Source organism: Lutra lutra, chromosome 9 (assembly GCF_902655055.1).
Source record: "Lutra lutra chromosome 9, mLutLut1.2, whole genome shotgun sequence".
Lineage (NCBI taxonomy): Eukaryota > Metazoa > Chordata > Mammalia > Carnivora > Mustelidae > Lutra > Lutra lutra.
This window is the reverse complement of record NC_062286.1, coordinates 49,980,013-50,000,164: the sequence shown is the minus strand read 5'-3', so window position 1 is coordinate 50,000,164 and position 20,152 is coordinate 49,980,013. Positions and strand designations below refer to the sequence as shown.

Here is a 20,152-nt window from a genome sequence, read left to right as displayed (position 1 = left end):
TCTCTGAGGAGGAAAGGGACCAGATGACAGTGGATTTGGGGCATTTGGTCCTTGGACAGGACTCTGGTTGGAGGAAAATGAGATGAGTAATGTAGGAAAAAATGAGGAAGAGGGAAATAGGCATAAAGGGAAAAGAGCCAGCTCTCGGTTAGTGTGAAGTTCAGTTCCCCAAACATGAGTGATTGCACAGAAACGTAAAGCCAACCCCCACAGAGATAGTGTGAGTAATGGCTGCATGACTTCTACCTGTGACGGTGTGTGAGGAGGAGAGGATCTGTCTGTGGGGAAGGGAGCTAAAGGTGGGTGTAGGCTTTCTGCAGGGAGAGTTGCGAGGATTCTGGCAGCCAGAGACCTGCCTGGCTTCACACAGTAAAGCAGCTGTAGGGAGGGGGCAGGTTGGGCCTTGTGTTAGTGTTTAGCCCCAGACTCCAAAGATGGCACACTTTCTGGCCCTCACTCTTAAATTCTCCTTCGTTTTTGGCTCTGGCCCCTGATCCATAGATTGTGACTCTCCGCTTCCCCCTAACCAGTGGTCTGCTGCTAACCACACCGCCCTACTGGAAGAGCCAGAGAGGGATGCTGGCTGCTGACTCTTACCAGCCAGGTGAGCCCCAGCACTGGCCTAACCTAGCAGGAGGCTGACTCACTTCCTTTCTCAGGCACCATCCCTCTCCCCAGCAGTCCCGAAAGTTCACTGGTGGCTGAGTGATGGCAGGAAAGGGATCCTTTCCATTTCTGCTGGGTCCTGAGCCTCCTGGCTACTATGTCCCTGTCAGAGGGGGGGCAGTCATGGCCACCACTGGCAGTTCTCGGTCATCTCTGCACAGATCGCGTCTCCAGGGTCTGGTTGTAGCAGAGGCAAGGCTGAAATTTTTTTTTTTTAAGATTTTATTTATTTATTTGACAGAGATCACAAGTAGGCAGAGAGGCAGGCAGAGAGAGAGGAGGAAGCAGGCTCCCTGCTGAGCAGAGAGCCCGATGCGGGGCTCGATCCCAGAAATCTGGGATCATGACCTGAGCCGAAGGCAGAGGCTTTAACCCACTGAGCCACCCAGGTGCCCCAAGGCTGAAATTTTTAAAAATCACCTTTGCCAACTGAGAACGGAGAAGCCAATGGAGAAGCTGGCAATAGAAATAACAAGACGTGGTTCTGCAGTTGTTTCTAAATGCGGACCCTTGGTGAGGTCTAGGGACAGGCCTCTCTGTGACACGGCATTTTGTGTGGCCAGCAGATAGCACGTGTGGTTCCAGAGTGGCCCATCTGGATTGATGCAAAACACCAGGTCCTGGTTGGGGGAGGGAAGGGCAAGCCACAGAGTGATCTAGCTCCCCCAGGATGTTAGGTGAGGCCAGGTGTGGTCAGAAGGGTACAGACAAGAGATCAGCTTCAGGGGGCTACTCCAGGCTCTGTGGAGAAATTAGTGCAAGCCATGAACTCTCGGCCTCTCTCTTTTTCAAGGACTCCCAGCCACGGGGCTCAGGTTTTCCCTAGACAGGCTGTGCCTGGGGCTTAGGGCTACAGGTGAATCCCGGACCTGCTTGCTGGTGGATGTGGTAACCCTCGTTTATGTCAGAGTCGGCCCTCCTCTTGTGGACTCGGAGGCTTGGCGGACACAGGCTGAGGGCTTTCATTACCTGCAGCTGGAGTCACAGTTGGAGCAGGAGGAATCAGCAACTGGTACCGGCCCCAAAGACCCACATGCTGCCCTCAAGTTCAGGCAAGGACTTTGGAGTTGAGGAGGCTGGGAATAAAATCCTGCCAGGGCTGGGTTCACTCCAGGGACTCCCTGACAGTTAAGAATTGAGGAAGCTGATTAGACCTGTGTGGTAGAGGCTTCAGCAGAGAACTTGGGAGGAAAGCCCAGGCCTGGGGCCTTGGGAGGTGTACTTCCTGTCAGCTAAGGGCTTCCAGTTGGCCTCAGATGGATTCACTGGAACTCTCCCCTGCAAGCCCGAGAATGCGGAGACTGGGCACCCATTGCCAACACTCTCCTTTCAAGACACATCATTGTGTGTGATAGGTGAGCTCCTGTTCCTTTTTCTAGAAGAAGTGAGGAGGCAGGAGTGGCCCTTCCTTGAGGTGAGGGTGGGGATGGCTGTTTTATTCTTTTAGTGACTTAGACCTGCCCCCTGTTTCCATGCAGCTTCTCCACAAGCTCTGGGGGCGATCAAATGTATGGATGTTGGAGGCAGTCACGACCTTGAGGTTATGCGCAAGTGTCCCCATATTTAGTGTAGAAGGATGGAGCCGCCTACCTTTTGTCTCTCTCAGCTCAGACAATGAACTTCTCTTCACTGATCATAGGAACCAGAGACTCTCCTGGCCTTCACCGGGAGCCGCACTAAGTTCCCTGAATTCACGTTCAGTTCTAGAGAGAAGGATGGCCACCCCCAAGACGGCTGAAATAGAATATTTTCCCCCAAAAGAGACTTGGGGCTGAGAACCAGTTAATATGATTTATGGAAATAAGTAATCTTTTTTGTACCTGTGAGTTTGTGGAGACAAATTCACGCCCACTGTAACTAATAGTATTTCTAAAATTGGCAGAGAGCAGAGTGCGGCATTATGAACTGGGCTGTAGAGGGGGAGAGAGCAGAAGGGCCCGGAGGGGGTTGGGTGGAGCTGAGTGAGCACTGAAGGGGTCTGAAGTGAAGAAGGAGGACCTTCCTCTAACCCTTTGCAAGAGCCATTCGCCCTAACCTAGCTTCTCCTCACAGATATCCACCAAATCAATCTTTTGTCAGACTCAAAACCCATCACCACCCAGTGTACTAGATTTAGGTAATTTGTGGTTTTGTTGTAAAACTATAGCTCATCTTAAGTTGTGATCACCTTGCACTTCCCGGGTAAATGTCCTCAAGTAAAAGGCACACGAACCTATGGGGTCCTAGCTCAGAAACCAAGATGTCCACATGCTACTTCTACAAAGGTTTATGACAAACTGCCATTGGGTGCTTTGCTAGAGAAGTTCGTATTCTTTGGGGGGCATTTACTGCTGTTCTAGTCAGGACAGGCTTTGTTACGATGCAATAACAACTGAATACTCTCAGTGGCTTTAAACAGCATCTTTCTTTCTTACAGTACTTTAAGGAGCTTCTAGCACATTCTACAGCATGGATAGACGTTGAGGACATGATGAGAAGTGAAGGAAGCTAGTCATAAACAGACAAATACTGTATGACTCCACTTCTATGAGGTACTTACAGTAGTTGCAATCATAGTGACAGAAACTAGAGTGGTGGTGACCAGGGGCCGGGGGTGAGGACGATGTGGGGGATTGTTTAATGGTGAGAGAGTTTCAGTTTTATAAGGTGAAAAGAGTTCTGGAGATGGATGGTGCTCATGGTTAAGGACAATATGAATGTCCTTAGTACCATATAAAGGTGGTTAAGATGTTAAGTTTTATGTTATGTGGATTTTACCACAATAAAAAAAAAAAAGACATGAAAGTGAGGAAGACACAGTCCCTGTCCCTTTGAAGCTCCTAATTCAGTGGGGAGGCAGACAAGAGAGGAGGTAACAACACACTTTGAAAAACACTGCTGTCAAAATGTGTTCCAAATCTGGAGGAACCCCAAGACGCCCCTTTCTGTATACATCTCATCTTAACTGGTAGCCGACAAACAGACTTGAGACACCAGCAGAAGGCTCTGTGCCCCATAACTGGACTGCCTCAGAGCTACAGACACAGTCCAACACAGCAGAGTCCAGTGAGATCCATATGCCACAGCTGGTCCTTGTCAGGTGTCCAATTTTTCACAACAGAAATATAAAAACAAGATGTGCCTCAGTCTACAAAACTTGCTAAGATTAAGAAAAAAAAAGATTGATGATACTTCGTGACTTTGTGCTGATGAGGGTTTGGGAGTGGGCAAGGGAGTATTCTGTCCTAGCCTATTGAAAGTGAAATTAGTTCATGCTCTGTGGAAGGCATTCTGGTGAGATTTTACTAAGAACCTTAAAATGTATACATCGCTTGACCCAGTAATTACACGTCTAAAAATTTATTTTAAGGAAATAACAGTATACTGTGTGCCAAGATACATTTCTGAAGGATTTCATTTTAGTATTGTATGCCTAAAATAACTGAAAACATCTATTTAACAAGAGAAATTTGGTTACATAAGACTCAATCTTGACTTGGAAGAAATGTCCACAAGGTTGTTAGGTGAAGAGAAGAGACAACCCTGAGAGGGAAGAGAGCAGCTCTAACAGCTGGGAGCTGGCCTGGCAGCACCGTGAGGCTCTGGAGTTCTGTGTCACAGAACAGAGAGAGCAGATAAGGCCACGCTGTGACGTCACGGAGCAGATAAAAACAAGACCGCTCGTAGTCATGTCTGCACACAGACTACACAGGAGCCTCGTCCAAAGCACAAACACGACCCAGCATCCACCCGTCCTGGCTAATGGTCGGGACTGCTGTTCCTTTACCAGTTCTTTGCCAGCTTCAGCCTCGCCCTGGTTGTCCCTCCTGGGTGACATTAATTAAGGTAGCCATCATAGAATTACCCTGCTTCCTGGCAACGTCCAATCCAGAGCAGAGCCCAGCTTCCTTAAACCCTCCTGCAAATCACCTCGCTCCATCCCAAGGGCTATAAATCCTAACAGCCTCTTACCGAAGGGCCCGCAGTTCCCATGGTGTGTGTTCTCCCTTACCGCAGACTGAGAAGCTCAAATGCAGGCGAGTTCCTGGTGGTCTTGGGTTTGAAGGACAGCCAGTAGAGCCCATTTGGTTTGTGGTAGATATGTATCTCCACTGTCATAAAAATGTGCGTAATAATGCACACCAAGCTGTTAGCAATGTTATCTCTGATGAGGAATGATTTTTTTTAAAAATTTGGCTTTGTTTTTACAATATGCACGGGTGGAGAGAGAGAGAGACAAAGAGAAAGAACAGGAAGAAGAAAAAGTGAGGGAAGACTGAAGAGCGAACAATGTTGACGATAGCAGCGGCTGTGGTTCTGAACTAAGTGTTGATTAAGGGTTGAGAATGGTGCTATTGGATGATCTTCATTTTCTACAATGAATACGCATTACATTTGAATATGAAAAATAGATGTTATTTTCAAATGAAGGAAAATTGGTATTTTTAAAAAAGATTTTTATTTATTTATTTGACAGAGAGAGATCACAAGCAGGCAGAGAGATGGGCAGAGAGTGAGAGGGGAAGCAGGCTCCCGGCTGAGCAGAGAGCCTGATGCAGGACTGGATTCCAGGACCCCAAATTATGACCTGAGCTGAAGGCAGAGGCCCAACCCACTGAGCCACCCAGGCGTCCCTAAGTGAAGGAAAATTGGCATTTTTTAAAGGACAGTACTGTATGACCATTTTTAATTTTTATTTTTGTGGTGGTATCTTGCACCTGCCTAAAATTGTACGCAAGTCGTTAGGTTTCAAGCCTCCTGGTTTTCCACGTCAGTTGCAGTACAGTAACAATGCAGTAGGTGTCGCCCTTTCCCAGAGAATGGCACATTGCTAATGGTGGCAGGAAGTCCTGCGACCCATGCCCGATTCTAAATCAATTATCTGTCTGTGAGATACATCTAATCTCTAACCTTCGAGTACTATGTACTTGTAATTTTCCTTCCTCTTGTAATTTTGATCCATGACTCAATCTAGATAAAAGGAATTACTAAGGTAAATCACACGCCTTCTTCCTTTTGCGTAGCCAGCCTATCTCCATAGTAATTTGAAATGCATAGGCAGCTATCACATACTCCATTTTACAGGAGAGGAAAGTGAAGTTAACCAGGAAATTAAGTCATTAACAGTTCACCGGTCGAGCCTTCTTTCCCCTCCATTGGCTAGTTCTAGAAATTAGCACATATGCAGCAAGAAAACACTATTTGTGGTTTATATTTATTAGCATATAAATGTATTAACAATAAAAATACATTTGGATTCACTTTCTGAGAACTGCCATTCAAATGATGAGAATCAACCCATCCCGCTTGTGCAGTGTGGTTGTACAAAGGGACGCCCTCTCACCTTTGGGCAAGGTGGGCAGCCTTCAGAATCTGGGAGCTCCTTGCAAACACCTAGGCAGCATTGGGAGCATGCTGGATATGAGCCAGGCCTGCACTGACTTGGGATTAGCATGATAAACTTTGGCGCTGCTCTATGGTAGCGTCAGGAGCGTGGGGCCCTTCTGAGATCTTGCACTTTCCTGATCCTGGAATGTGATCGTTCTCAGGCTGTCACTTCCGGATTCCTGCTGTGTTTCCCTTTCCTCGTTTGCTTTTCTTCAAATGTTCTGAAGTTATAAATCAAATAACCAAGCCAGGTAGAAATGAGTATAACGTAACGTCTATCAGGTTCAAAGCCAATCTATATGAGGGCATTTGTATTCGTGCATTTACTTCCTGGTTTGTACCTGAATTATGGGAAGGGGATACTGATAGGGAGCTGGTTCTGGAGAGATGAGGAACAATGATGCCAGTCTCTTTTCAAGTCCCAGTATAATCAAGGCCAGCCTTGATTTCAGTCTACTGAGTTACTCTCTCGGTCACTCACTCTAGTACTATGGCAATTGGAAGAGAATGCTCCAGGCTAGGGCAAGGATGTCCAGCCTTATGGAGCTGGCCTGACGGTCCTCTGATGGTGTGGTGGGTTCTGGGCCAGGAGGGAAGTTGGGGGGCTGTGAGATGAGTATGAGGCAGAAGAGGCTGCAGGGAAGGCCTGCTAGATTATGACTCAAGTTGAAACAGGGAGGTAGCAAATCTCATTCTCTTCCTAGCAGGTACTGAGACCCAGTCAAGGCCTTCTTAGAGCCTCCAGGGTACAGAGTAGAGAATCAGCATGAGAACCGGATATACTACATGTAGCAGCAACCTCTGCCAGGCAATTGTCTTCTAACAGGTGGGTGATGGCAGGTGTAGGGGTCAGACACAAAATTTTAGCCAATTGGAGCGAGGTAGCAGAATGGACCCAATCAAGCTGTCTGAAGTGCAGCGGGGTGGGGCCCTGGGAAGGGGAACAGGTGAGAGATATTTGAGGTCTTCAGGAGATCCAGGATGAGGTTACTAGACCTGGCATGCTCTGTGCATGACCTTTAGCCCAGTAGTGGGGCAGAGAAGTCTGGCATATGGAGGCTAGAGGCTGCCAGAATGATTTCTAAATCACCCACAGGGGAGGCAAAAGCCTTTGCTGGATGGCTGCAAGGAAGAGCCCCCTCTGGGAAAGATGGGCAGTCTGCAGAAGGCTGGGAGTCTTTGCAAACAGCTAGGATGGGGCTAGAACCGGCTGTAGGTGCTAAGGCCAGGGGCCATGGTCAGCTGGGGGAATCAGGCCATCCTAGGCTTTTCTGGAACATACAGGTCTGGGGATCCCCTTCAGAGAGGAAAGGACCAGACAGAACAGATCAATCTGGGTTTTGTAGGAGATGAGGGTGAGTTGGGAATTGCCCTAAGTCACTAACACTGACCACTTTAGGAGAAACACAGCTCATCCCAATGACCTTGAAATGAGTTTCCATGCACTCCGATGTCCATGTGTTTCTGGGCAAAAAGATTAATTGTTTTTTTTTTTTTTTTTTGGTCATATAAATATGCTTACTATAAAACATTAACAAAATACTGAAAAGTGTTTTACATAAGAAATATATGAATCACCTGAAACCCCGTAAGCCACAGATATGATCTCTAAATATATTTTGATGAATTTCCTTTCAGACTTTTCTCTATGTATATATTCAAAATAGGCTTATGCATATTCATTTTTTAAATTAAATCATAGTCTAATTCTGTTTTGTAACCTGTTTCGTCTATTTGGTACTCTGACTTGGAACCTCCATAATAATAGATATGGTTCTATCATCTTTGGTAGCAACATAGGATTCATTTGACTTATTTTCTTATTTTAACTAGTCTTCTGTTGCTTAGCATCATATCAGCCGAAAATAGTGATAAATTTGTTTCTTCCTTCTTTTCCTTCTTTCAGCACATTGGCTAGAATTTCCAGAACAAGCCCAGATCGAGCTCGTTCTTGACTTGAACCTAATTTTAGTAGCAGGGCCTTGAGGATTTCACCATTGCTTTTCATGCTTCCTGTTGGTTTCTAATATGTTTGTAGTCTGAAGGGAGTCTCCATCTCTATCTTAAAGCCTAACAAGGTTTTCTGTTTTTCTTTTAAGACCGTCATGATGGTTGTTGAGTTTGGCAAAACGTGTTTTAGTGTCCGTCCAGGTGATGGTGTAGTTTTTCCTCCTTTAGCCTATTCATGTTCTGATGTTTAGTCTGCCTGTGTCGGTGACTTTGCAGCCCGGGAAGGGGACGTTGCTGCATTTGGAAATCTTGTGGAAGAGGTGGCATGCTTCATGCCCTTTTTACTGAAGGGCTCTTTTACTCTTTTACAACCTGCTCTTTTTACCAAACAACACATCCTGGAAATTATCCCATCTTGTTCACGGGGCGTTTCCTCACTGTTTTGTCACAGGTACAGGGTGTTCTGTGGTGGCTTGTGCCACAGTTTATTCAACGAGCTGCCTAGTCATCGCCACGTGGGGTCTTTCCAGTCTTTTATGTTGGCGGGGAGCCTCTCGAATACGTGATTTCATAGATGTGTGGGTACACTTTAAAAGAGTTCTCAGAAATAGGACTGCTGTGTGTGTAAGAATGAATTGGGAAGCCTTCAGCATTTTAGAGAGAGATAAGTAGGCAGATAAACTCTGACTCTCATAACCAGAGCTTAGATAACTGGGCAATGATCTATTCCCGCATTTGACAAAACATCCGTGGCAAAACCAGTCGGGACTGGGACTACTGCAACTGCATGTGTGTCCCGCACTGGGCAGGTGCTGGCTGGATCCTTTCAGGCTTCCTTCTTGATACCCACGCCTTCTAGTCACTGTCACCGTGCACACCCTTCAGCCTCAAGGGTTATGCACTTCGATTGTCCAGGGCATAAGGGAAGCAGGGAAGATGATAACATTGGCCACACATGGAGCCCTTTCCTGGGGCCAGGCACCAGGCTGAGTGCTGAGTCTAATTGCTGACCCTTACTTTGGCCATACCAGCAGCTCTTTGTATTCTATTTACAGATGAGGAACCCAGACCTCAGTTTGCTCGAGAACCCCTGCTAGGTAGGAAGTGGTAGATGCAGAATTCCAAGTCAAGGGTGTCTGCTCCACGGTCCTGCCCTGTTAGCCATGCCCCTCTGCCCCTCTTAGCTGGCATTCCCATTCGATCCCTAATAAGACCCTGGGAAAGACTGAATGGTGGGGATAGGTCCTACTGGTTAAAAATGGTACCCTTCAGCTTCTGGACGATTCTCTTAGACAACAGCTCTGGGCTGCTTGTTTCATTCTGGTATCAAATCAGGTTGGATTAACAACCGCCACATGGAAGGCACGAGACTAGTTGCTGTAGGAAATACAGAAGGGTAAATCAGGACTCAGAGCGGGACAAATGGAAGCCTGGTCTTGTAAAGCAATGTGTTAGCTGACTGGTTAGCCTAAAAATAACTCCTCCTGCCAGATAATTTGCTGAAATGACTTCCCAGAAGTTGGATTGTATACATTAGAAAGTAGTTATAAGATAAATACAGTTAATCAAGATTGGGTTCTGCTCTTTCCCAGGGTCCTCACACCACACACTAAAGTAAACTCCAGGCCTAACAGCTTATTAAACATCTAAATCAAGTCATGGAAAACCTAACAAAGAGTAGAGCCCTCATTTCTAGGGACAGAGAATATAAGAATTGAAGCTACAGAAGAAAAAATGATAAAGAAAAAGATTGATAGATAATAATAGAAAATTTAAAAAAGAATTTAGATAAATGAGAAAACAATAAGATTGTATGTGTCAATGTGATAGATTATACAAAAATTTATAAAAGACATTCTGAGTTTTATAATGAATAAGCATTCCTTCTTAAATAAAAACAGTAGCTATGGTAACTTAAACTCAAGCTTAAAAAAGCATATTCAAGTACGTAAGAAAACAATGTCTCCACCCCAAATACTGAGTTAGAGGTGTGGACAGACACAATGAGATAATCTGCCTGATTGAATTAGTAAACTCCAGGACAGGAGACAGGGTAAAGTCAGGAGAGGGAAAAAAGAAAGAAAGTAATGAAGATGTCCAGTGCGTTCATATCTTTTAACCTAGTTATCCCCCTGCTCAGAATTCAATGTAAGGACAAATTTTAAGGATAGGGAAGCTAAAAGTACAAGGAAGTCCATGATAATAGGGAAATGGTGAACTAAACCAGAGTGTGTCTTTGCAATGGAATATAATTCAATCATTGCTATAACTGTTATAAAGACTTTGAGACAGCGGGCTTATAAAGTAATGTTAAATAAAAACTCGGAAGTTTGCCTACACAACTATTCCACTTCTGGAAAAGTAAGTTCTTACAGTTAGGGCTTGGATGTAAACACAGAGAAATGAAAGGATTCATGTTTCGATGATGGGATAGATTTTTTTAATTCCAAAATTTTAAGTTTTTGGATAAAATTTTTTTTTTTCTAAAGACTTTATTTATTTGAGAGAGAGAAAGAGGAGAGTGCATGGGGGTTGATGGGAGGGAGGGGCAGAGTGAGCGGGGAAGGAGAGAGAATCTTGAACAGACTACGCTGAGCCTGGAGCCCCATGCGGGGGTGGGGTTGATCTCAAGACCCTGAGATCATGACCAGAGCCGAAAACAGGAATCGGCACTTAACTGAGCCACCCAGGTGCCCCTGGACAAAAATGGTTTTTCAAGAAAAATAAGAAGAAGACAGAGGTGCTGGCTTCTCTGGGCTTCTCAGTGGGCTATACCAACACTGTCTACACCACTGCCAGGCACTGGGCCAGATGGGACAGTTGAGCCACCGCCTCTGTAGCTGTGCCCAGACCCAAACTCGAGCTGGTGCCTTACAGTCATAGAGCTCCTCTAGCCCCTGTTAGCCTTCAGCCCACCACTCTCTGCATCCTCTCATGCTGTGCATCTCCCTGGACAATCCTCAGTGCTCATCTCACAGGGCTTCTGTCCATGCAGCATGGAAAAGCCCCAGGCACAGTCACTGCCTTCCCTGGTCCCTCTTGCCCTCTGTCTTGTGATGCAGCAGAGAAGCCCAGCTCATCTCAGCTTCCATATCCCATGCCTCCAGTCTTCTGTTACCCCTGCACCCACATTCCCACAATGCTTAACTGAAATAACTCCAAATGAATGAATGAGAACTGGACTTTGTCACTTTGAAGGTAATTACCCGAGGAACAGGATGCTGGATTAAACTTTAATGATTTAGCTTTTATATGACCAAATTGCTTTGTAAACGGATTCATCCAGGTTAAAGTGTAAATTTAAAAGCCTTTGAATAAAGCCTAAGGTAGCAGTAAAGGGGCACGGCCAATGGATAGATACAATGCAAGAATGAGGAATAACTGAATAGGGATGGTAAGAGTCTGGGCGTTCTCTGGAAAGTGGTGCTGAATACACTCAGTCAACTTGCACTTTTCTGTCCAAGAGAAAGGGCACAGAAGGTAGCCGTGATGTAAACCAGGGCACGATCCTGGGAAGGCTATTATTTAAAGAAGAGTGAGGCTGGGAGGCAGGCCGCAGACAGGGCCACCCCTCTTGTCTTTCAGCTTGGGAAACTCAGGGCCACCAGAGGCCCTGCCAGGATCAAGTGTGCTCTTCTGCTGCCCAGTCTGGTTCCCTTTGTCCTTCTGGAATGCAATCTAGAGGGTCTCTTCTTTCCTTTGTTAATTTCTTTTTTGCCAAGTTAAAAGTGTAGCATGTTTTAAAAATAAAAACAATACAAAAATTGTACATTGAAAAGCCTCCTTCCCACTTGTGTTATTAATTTCTTACGTAATCCTTCTAGGGTCTCTTTGTGAAAATACAAGCAAATCTTGTAATAAAAATATTGAAACACATTCTTATTTCCCACTCTTTCTAACACAGTCTATAGAGGCAATCTTTCCATAGCAATGCACAGAAAGTTTCCGTGTTCTGTTCTTAAAAAATTGCAAGTAAGGATGTACCAGGGTATATTTAACTAGTTCCTGTTTATAGACCCCTGGATGATTTCTGGTCTTTTGCTTTTACAACCTGTGACTGCCATAACTAACCTTAAACTGACGTCCTTTGTAGGAATGTTGGTGTATCTGTGGGATAAGTGCCCAGCAGTGCATTTGTGAGGTCAAAAGATAACCACAGATGGAGTTTTGATGGATGTTGCCAAATTGCCTTCCATTGGGCTGTGTCATTTTTCAATCCCATCAGTAAAGTAGAAGTATGCCAATTCCCCCATAGTTAGAATTACTCCTTGCTGGGAATCTGTCTTCCCAGATTATATTCTGCATGGATTAATATTATGTTCCGTCTTCTGAGTAAATACTGGTTGGAGTCAGTTGAGGGCCATTAGTTCTGAGGCGTGCTTGGTAACATGGGGAACCAGCCTCGCCTTAAAAACTTGGCACATCCAGTGTGTGATGCATATTCTGGTGTATCAGTGTCTCTCACCCCAAATTAGCTCTTCCCTGAACTTCTCTTTGAGAGACTATTGCTCAGAATAACCTTGGATGTTGGGCAATCAGGTGGTCACTTCTAATTTTATCCTCAAAGGGATTCTGTGGGACATGAGAGGTAGTTGTGATGATTTCTACTGGACAGACATAGAAATGGAGGCACAGAGCAGTGAGACAGCACCCTTTTACTGCCCTCTCCTCTCCTGGGATGGGACTCAGATGGCAGATTGAGGACTTGCTGAGCTGGAGAGCATTTTGAGGAGGCAGAACTTTGGAGCCTCCTGCCTGGGAGATGTGGTCTTGCAGAAGGAGTGGAGAGGAGCACACTGAAGGCTGGCTTTAGAAACCAGGCTTAAAAGAGAAAAAAGAAACAATATCAGTTCAAGTCCTACCTTAAAACCTGGTTTTCTTCTCCTCCTCCTCCTCCTCCTCCTTCTTCTTCTTCTTCTTTTTTTAGATTTTATCTATTTATTTGACACACACACACAGAGAGAGAGATCACAAGCAGGCAGAGAGACAGGCAGAGAGAGAGGAGGAAGCAGGCTCCCAACTGAGCAGAGAGCCCGATATGGGGCTCTATCCCAGGACCCTGGGATCATGACCCAAGCTGAAGGCAGAGGCTTTAACCCACTGAGCCACCCAGGCCACCCCTTTTAAACCTGGTTTTCTATGTCCCTGATGTTCCTTGGGGCCAGAGACTGAAACTCCTTCTCCTTCATATCCATCCAAACCTTGGATTTGCAGGATCCAGAGCACAAATGGAAAATGCCAGCTTCTGGCCAGCCTCTTCTCTTCCTTGGCCTCACTCCAGCCTGCACCTCTAGGGAGACAGAGGTTGTGGGAAGCCAGTAAGCAAGAAGGCACAAGTACACTATATGTTATGGGATGAGATGACCCAGGGATGGGCAGGGAGGCGTCCTAGAGCTGGGGCCTTGTCTTATCGTGGGAAGGTACATGGAGCTGGCTGCAAGTGGGAACCATTCTTTTTTTTTTTTTTTTTAAAGATTTTATTTATTTATTTGACAGAGATCACAAGTAGGCAGAGAGGCAGGCAGAGAGAGAGAAAGGAGGAAGCAGGCTCCCTGCTGAGCAGAGAGCCCGATGCGGGGCTCCATCCCAGGACCCTGGGATCATGACCTGAGCCGAAAGCAGAGGCTTTAACCCACTGAGCCACCCAGGCACCCCTACATTCTTTTTAAAGAGCTTTTTTGTTTTTTAAAAGATTTTATTTATTTATTTAACAGAGTGGGAGAGAGAGATCACAAATAGAGAGGCAGGCAGAGAGAGAGGGGGAAACAGGCTCCCCGCTGAGCAGAGAGCCCAATGTGGGGCTCCATCTCAGGACCTTGGGATCATGACGTGAGCCGAAGGCAGAGGCTTTAACCCACTGAGCCACCCAGGCGCCCCAAGTGGGAACCATTCTTTTTCCCACAGTAGTTCAAGTCTTCCATCTTTCACACAGAAGGCAGAGAGATCTGTAGACTCAGGCACAAAAGTGCTTCCAAGGTCAGGTCAGGCCTTTATGTTCCACCCAGATTCAGGGCTCTTGCCTCAAACAATACCTGGTTAGATTTGTTGAAACAGAACTTTAATTCAGAGGTCCTGATGCAGTATGGGTAATGTAGGCTCCACATCAACTGAGTAGTTGCATAAAAATAGAACCAAGTGCAAATACCTCCAAGAGAGTCAGGTTGCAGTGAGATTCTTTGACTCCTTCCCCACTTGAGAGTTTATTCAATTTCTTCTGCCCTTCAGCTCTCCTAAATTGTCTCTGCTGTTATTTCCATTTCACGTGACTGGGGACTCCAGCCAGTAAACCAACGTCCATTTGGTGCCAGAACCAGTAGGACCAAGTTTTACTGCATTTGGTCAAGTCTTCATAAGCTCTGTTTTGCTTTCTCATAGAATGTTGCAGTTGGAAGGAATTTAAAGCCTGGTGCTTGAATGCTTTAAGTAACCAAGATCTCAAAACCTTCTAAGGCAGCTGAGTCTACTTTTGAGCCACTCTGACTTCCAAAGGTCTTTTTTTTTTTTGGTTCAGCTGAGATCTGTCTTCTCCAATTTTCTAATCATTGGTCTGCATTTGACCCCTTGGGGTCCATCCAGGATATCTCCAGGTTATCTTTCCCAGTTAGCCACCATGGCCCCATTTACCACCACAGTCCATCTGAGTTGTCCCTGTGGATCAGACACCTCTAGTGTCTTTAACTGTTCTCCATTATTGTCCTTAAGAACTGTCTCCTAAACCCACATGCTGAGTTGTTAGTTTCAAGGGGCTCCCAGTGAAGATGATGCCTGGGCTGTCGGATGGATGGATAACCTGACGTTCAGAAGAGAGGACTAAGCAGATGGATATAGATTTGAGAATCATTAGCTTGCGTAGCATGATCAAAACCTTAACAGTAGATAAAGTTGCCCAGGGAGGCTTCAAGGTGAAGAGGGATAGAACCTAGGGAGAGATGGGTTGTTCAAGGATGGGTGGACAAAGAGGGAGGAACATTCAGAGGACATGGAGAAGGAGTGGTTGGAGAGGCTAGGGATGTACTGGAGAGAGTGTTACTATGGAAACCCAGGGAGGAGAGAGTTTAAAGTAGGGGTAGCAGTGATGTCTAAGGCAGCAGAGGCCCAGGAATTTGGCACGTGGGGAGAAGTGAGAGAGAGAGCTAAATTCTTTAGAGAATTTAGAGAGTTGAGAAAAGGAGAATTTAGAGAGTTGAGAAAAGGAGGGAGGAAGTGGAGTAAAGTGAGCTGGGAAGGGAAGTAGGGACCGAAGGAAGGGGGGAGTCTAGGAAGATGTATTTGTCTCTAGATTAGAGACCTGAGCTTGTTCCAGTGCTAGTGGGAAGGGGCCAGACAAGAGACAGATGGGGTAAAGAGCAGAGGGAAAGATGTCCAGTTCCCCTGACATAGTAGGTATGTTCACCTACTGACGGCCAAGGGGAGCAAGTGTAGAGTCCGAGAGTAAATACCAAGGTTTGGAATAGATTACCCTACTCCTAACAAAATGACATGTCTCCTGTCTGACTGTGAGTAGGGCCACAGCCCCTGCTGCCTCTCCACCCGGTTGATGAGGGTGATCCCTATGGATCCCATTGGTGGCCTGAATGCGACTCTAGTTTATTACCTTTAACCTTGAGGGCAAATTGCTGATTAACACCTTTGGGTCCAAACTCTTCTCTTGATGAGACAGAGCCCAAGGGGCCAGGGACTCTTCCCTGTGCTATACAAGTATCAAATTATTTATGACTGCAGCAGCCGCATGAGGTAGGATCTATTATTATCTCCACAAGGAAACTGAGGCACAGAAAGGATAAATAAATTTCTCCAGATCATTCAGCTGGTAAATGGGAGAGCCAAGCTAGGATTAGAATGCCAGGTATCTGGTTCCAGAGTCTAAGCTCTTAAGTTTCAAGAGGGAGCAAGGGTGAGAAGGAAGCTAAAGAGAGGGTAAGGGGTCCTGATGGTGTCTGAGTCCTGGTTCTAGTCCCTGAGGTAGAAGCTTTCCTGGTTCCTGCTCTCTTGAGACTTAATTCTTCAGCTATGCCTTTGATACTATGAGGTACCCCAGTGTCATTTTAATAAAAGATGAAACCGGAGAGATTCTCCTGGACAGGTTGTGTTGTTTCTGAGAAACTGAAGTTTCATGTAGCCCTGATATCTGGGGATCTCTGAGGGGCAGGGTATGGTATCGACACCAAAGTGGATTCTGTAGGAAGGCACTGTCTTGCTTGAGAAAGGCGGTGTGGCAGTTGAGGGACTGAGTCAGACCTGGCATGAGAGTGTCCAGCCGCACGAGTCTCTTTTGTCCTAGACTCGCCTTTCCTAGGTGTCTGCCATGCTCTGTACCCTTGATATCCTCGAGGGTTCACCCACAGCCTTTCTGAGCTGGGACACTCTGGGTATCAGTTTTTCTTTTTAAAATATTATTTAATTAATTAATTAATTAATTAATTTATATTTTATTATTTTATTTTATTTTATTTATTTATTTGACAGACAGAGATTACAAGTAGGCAGAGATGCAGGCAGAGAGAGAGAGGAGGAAGCAGGCTCCCTGCTGAGCAGAGAGCCCGATGGATGCGAGGCTTGATCCCAGGACCCTGGGATCATGACCTGAGCTGAAGGCAGAGGCTTTAACCCACTGAGCCACCCAGGCGCCCCGGGTGTCAGTTTTTCTGTTGCCTTCTGCCCTCCCTTCTCCAGCCTGGGACCCACTAGCTACATTCTCATCAGTGACCTATCACTTGCTCTCCCTATGCACCTGTCAGGCCGTATCCCAACCCTGAAGTGGCCCTACTATTTGTCTTCTCTGTGGGAATTTAGCTAGAGAAAATTCCACAGCCAGGCTAACTGGTTCCAGAACAAATTTATGATTTCCAACTTCAGCTAGGTTCTCAGTGTTGCTAAAAAATCTTTTTATGCCTCTGTCAGTATTTTTCAGATACCCCATGCTGACATCTCTGAGCTCTGGCTGTGCTTTCTTGAGCCCCTTCCCCCTCTCAATCTCTGTAATTTCTGTCTGCATGACTGGGGCAGGGATGGGATGCATATTGACTGAGCAGTTAGTGAAGGTGTTGTATGCTATGCCCAGAATATTAAAGGAAAGGAAATCAGAGGGCCCGCCAACCACAGTATGAAATTGGGGTCTGTGCTTCAGATCAGAAAAACACAGAATCACTGAAAAGAGTGGAGTTGTATCCCAGGCCTGGATTATAGTTTTAACATATCCAAAAAGAATGTGTCTGTTTACAAGTGCCTTGGTCAGCCATGAAAGTCCAAGAGAAGGGGAGTCCCAGAGGCAATCTCTAGAATGAACCATTTCAATCACTGAACAATTGCAACTGATTGCACACACACACACACAGTCACCCACTGAGACCCCACTGAGAAGGAAATATGACAAATTTAAGCTTCATAATGCACCCGCTGCATAATAACACAGGGAACAATGAAGTCTCTACATGGCACTCATCAACCTTTCTAAGACATTTGACACAATCTTCAGGACTGGGGCTCTGCAGGCCTAGAAGCACATTTGATTGTCCTGTGGCATTTGCATTAGACAGGGTTCCATGATGCTGTTGACTCACAAATTAAGATCTCTAGCCCTCTTGCTTGAACTTCAGACTTGTGGATCCTACTATGTACACAACATCTACCCTTGAGTATTGAACAGATATCTCAAATGCAAGAGGACCAAAACTTAATTCCTCTCTCTGCCCAAAACCTGCTTTATCTGTAGTCATTTCCATTTTGGTTAATGTTCATGGTGCAGCTAAAATTGTCCATCAGCATCTAAGTTAGAAACCACGGTGATCAGGAACTGCTACTGCTGTTGTTGTTTCTTCCATTGCTTTCCCCACCATACACTTACCCTATGTTAGCTCTCTGGGTAGTAGCTGTGTCTTTCAACCCTTCCTGGCAGCCCCAAGACGTGGTCTCTCATCCTGGGAAGGGCTAGGCTGGGCTGGCCAGGACTGGAAGATCTTAGGGGAGGAAGCTCAAGGATTATCCTGGAAGCCTGGATTCTATTAAGTCAGGAAAGCAGAGTGGTCATTAATCAGAAAGCCCTGGGTTCAAGTCCTGATTTCACCATTTACTAGCTATGAGAACCAGGCAAGTTATTTATCTTCTAGAAGATTCAGATCCTCATCAGTGAAATGATGGTTTTAACAGTATCAACGAGGGAGAGGAGTATTTTTTTTTAAGATTTTATTTATTTATTTGACAGACAGAGACCACAAGTAGGTAGAGAGGCAGGCAGAGAAAGAGGGGGAAGCAGGCTCCCTGCTGAGCAGAGAACCTGATTCGGGGCTCGATCCCAGACCCTGAAATCATGACCTGAACTGAAGGCAGAGGCTTTAACCCACTGAGCCACCCAGATGCCCGAGGGAGAGGAGTATTAATTAAATGACAATATAAATAGTTACTGGTGTATAGGGAAAGCCCAGTTAAGTACTGGTAGTTATTCTCTATTTTAGGGTTTCCTGAGCTAGTAGTAAAGAAATAAAATAGGTTTGAGAGCCTAAAGAAATTCTTCTGAAATTCATAAGGAGCAATACATAAAATACTCATTGAAGAGTTGAAATGGAAAAAGATAATCCTTCCATAAATACATGTGTATAATTTTAGTTTTTCACCTTATTCATCCCTTAATCCATCCATTAATTAACACATATTTATTGAATACTCATTATATGCCAGGCACTGTTCTCAATGCTGGAAAAAAATGTCAGTGAACAAAGCAGGCAAAAATACCTGTTTTCTAGACTAAGATTTGATGGGGGTCAGATATTAAACAAAATAAATGTTATATTTATGGTGATTCATTTGGAGTTTTAAATAGGGTGATCAAGGAAGGCACATAACCCTATGTTCTGACCTGGAGGGAGATATGGAAATATCTTAAAATACGGTACCGGCCCTCTAGAAATGCACGGTCTGGTCAAGGAGAGAAGGCAGCATTCACATGTCAATCAGTGATGAAATAAACAAGACCTTATGTGAATGGCTGGTGGAGACCAGCAATGTTCTAGAAGGTCAGAGAAGCTGGATAGCGGGGGAGGGATGTGACCCAAGGACCCGCTGGCAGGAATAGTCTGAAAAAATTTCATGAAGGGAGTGGAATTTAGCTGGAAAACTGAAGTAAGTTTTCTTCCTGCCCTTGCTCTCCTCCTGTTTGTTGCTGAGAAGCAGATTGTGTTGCAATGGGTAGAAAAGAAACATGAAACTTGGTATTTTCCAGGGAGTTGCTGTAATGAGAAGACACTATAAGAGGAAGAGAAACTGTCACAGTGGCTTCAGTGGAAGCCCATGTGGCCGGTCAGAAAGGGCTGGAGGAAGAACACAGCTTTCAGGGGAAGGTCAGGCTTTGAACTCAGTAGGAACCAAACTCCTGGAGATTCACTAACAACCTCCACTGCGAGGTGATTCCAACTCTGTGTGGCATGAAAATGTGAGCAGGCCACAGGTGGCCCTTGCTTATCCACCAGGAGCCACCAGCAGGAGGGTCCTTCTGTGTCCTTCCTAAGTCTTTGAGCTTGCACCTGTTCTCTGTGGATGTGGCCAAGTCCCACGATGGTCTTTGTTAGAAAAGCCTCAAGGAGTACAGCCATAACCCTGGGTGGGTGGTAGCCAGGTGCAAAATGGGGCTTGACAAGTGTGAGTTCCTGGTACCCATTTTAGATTGGATTTCGAGGGGAGAAAGAGGTCAGGATGTGTGAATCAGGAAATAAATTGGTTCTTTGGGCCTAAATGAGTCAGATCTCCAAGGAATCAAGTACATTAAATTCACCTCTGCTTGGTAAGGCAGGCACTGAGTTATTCTAACACAGAAGGGGAAAAAACAAAGGCTTAGGTAATGGGGCTTTTGAGTACACTGAGGATGGAGGAAGGGAGCCTTCTTGATCTCTTTCTTCTCATTCTCCATGTGGAATTGCTGACTTTTATTTTCTCATGGTTGTTTGGCCTTCAACTTGAACTAGTATCTAGTACAACTCATGTGCTTGGTAAAAACAGTGGCCCTTGTAAAATGTTGTGGTTAAAAAGCCCAGATAAGGGCCGTGTGGGTGGCTCAATCAGTTAAGTGTCTGCCTTCTGTTCAGGTCATGATCCAAGGGTCCTGGGACTGAGCCCCACGTTGGGCTTCTTGCTCCGGGGGAGCCTCCTTCTCCCTCTGCCTGCTGCTCCCCTTGCTTGT

The 20,152-nt window shown here is 45.6% G+C and overlaps 1 long non-coding RNA gene across 1 annotated transcript; it reads right to left on the bottom strand.

The window, feature by feature from the left end:
- Positions 1-12,629: 12,629 nt before the first annotated feature.
- Positions 12,630-18,876, bottom strand: LOC125109478 (uncharacterized). Its single transcript, XR_007130247.1, has 3 exons — positions 18,836-18,876; positions 17,828-17,981; positions 12,630-12,804 (listed from the first exon to the last, which is right to left on the bottom strand). It is a non-coding gene; the product is annotated as an uncharacterized LOC125109478 (long non-coding RNA).
- Positions 18,877-20,152: the final 1,276 nt, after the last annotated feature.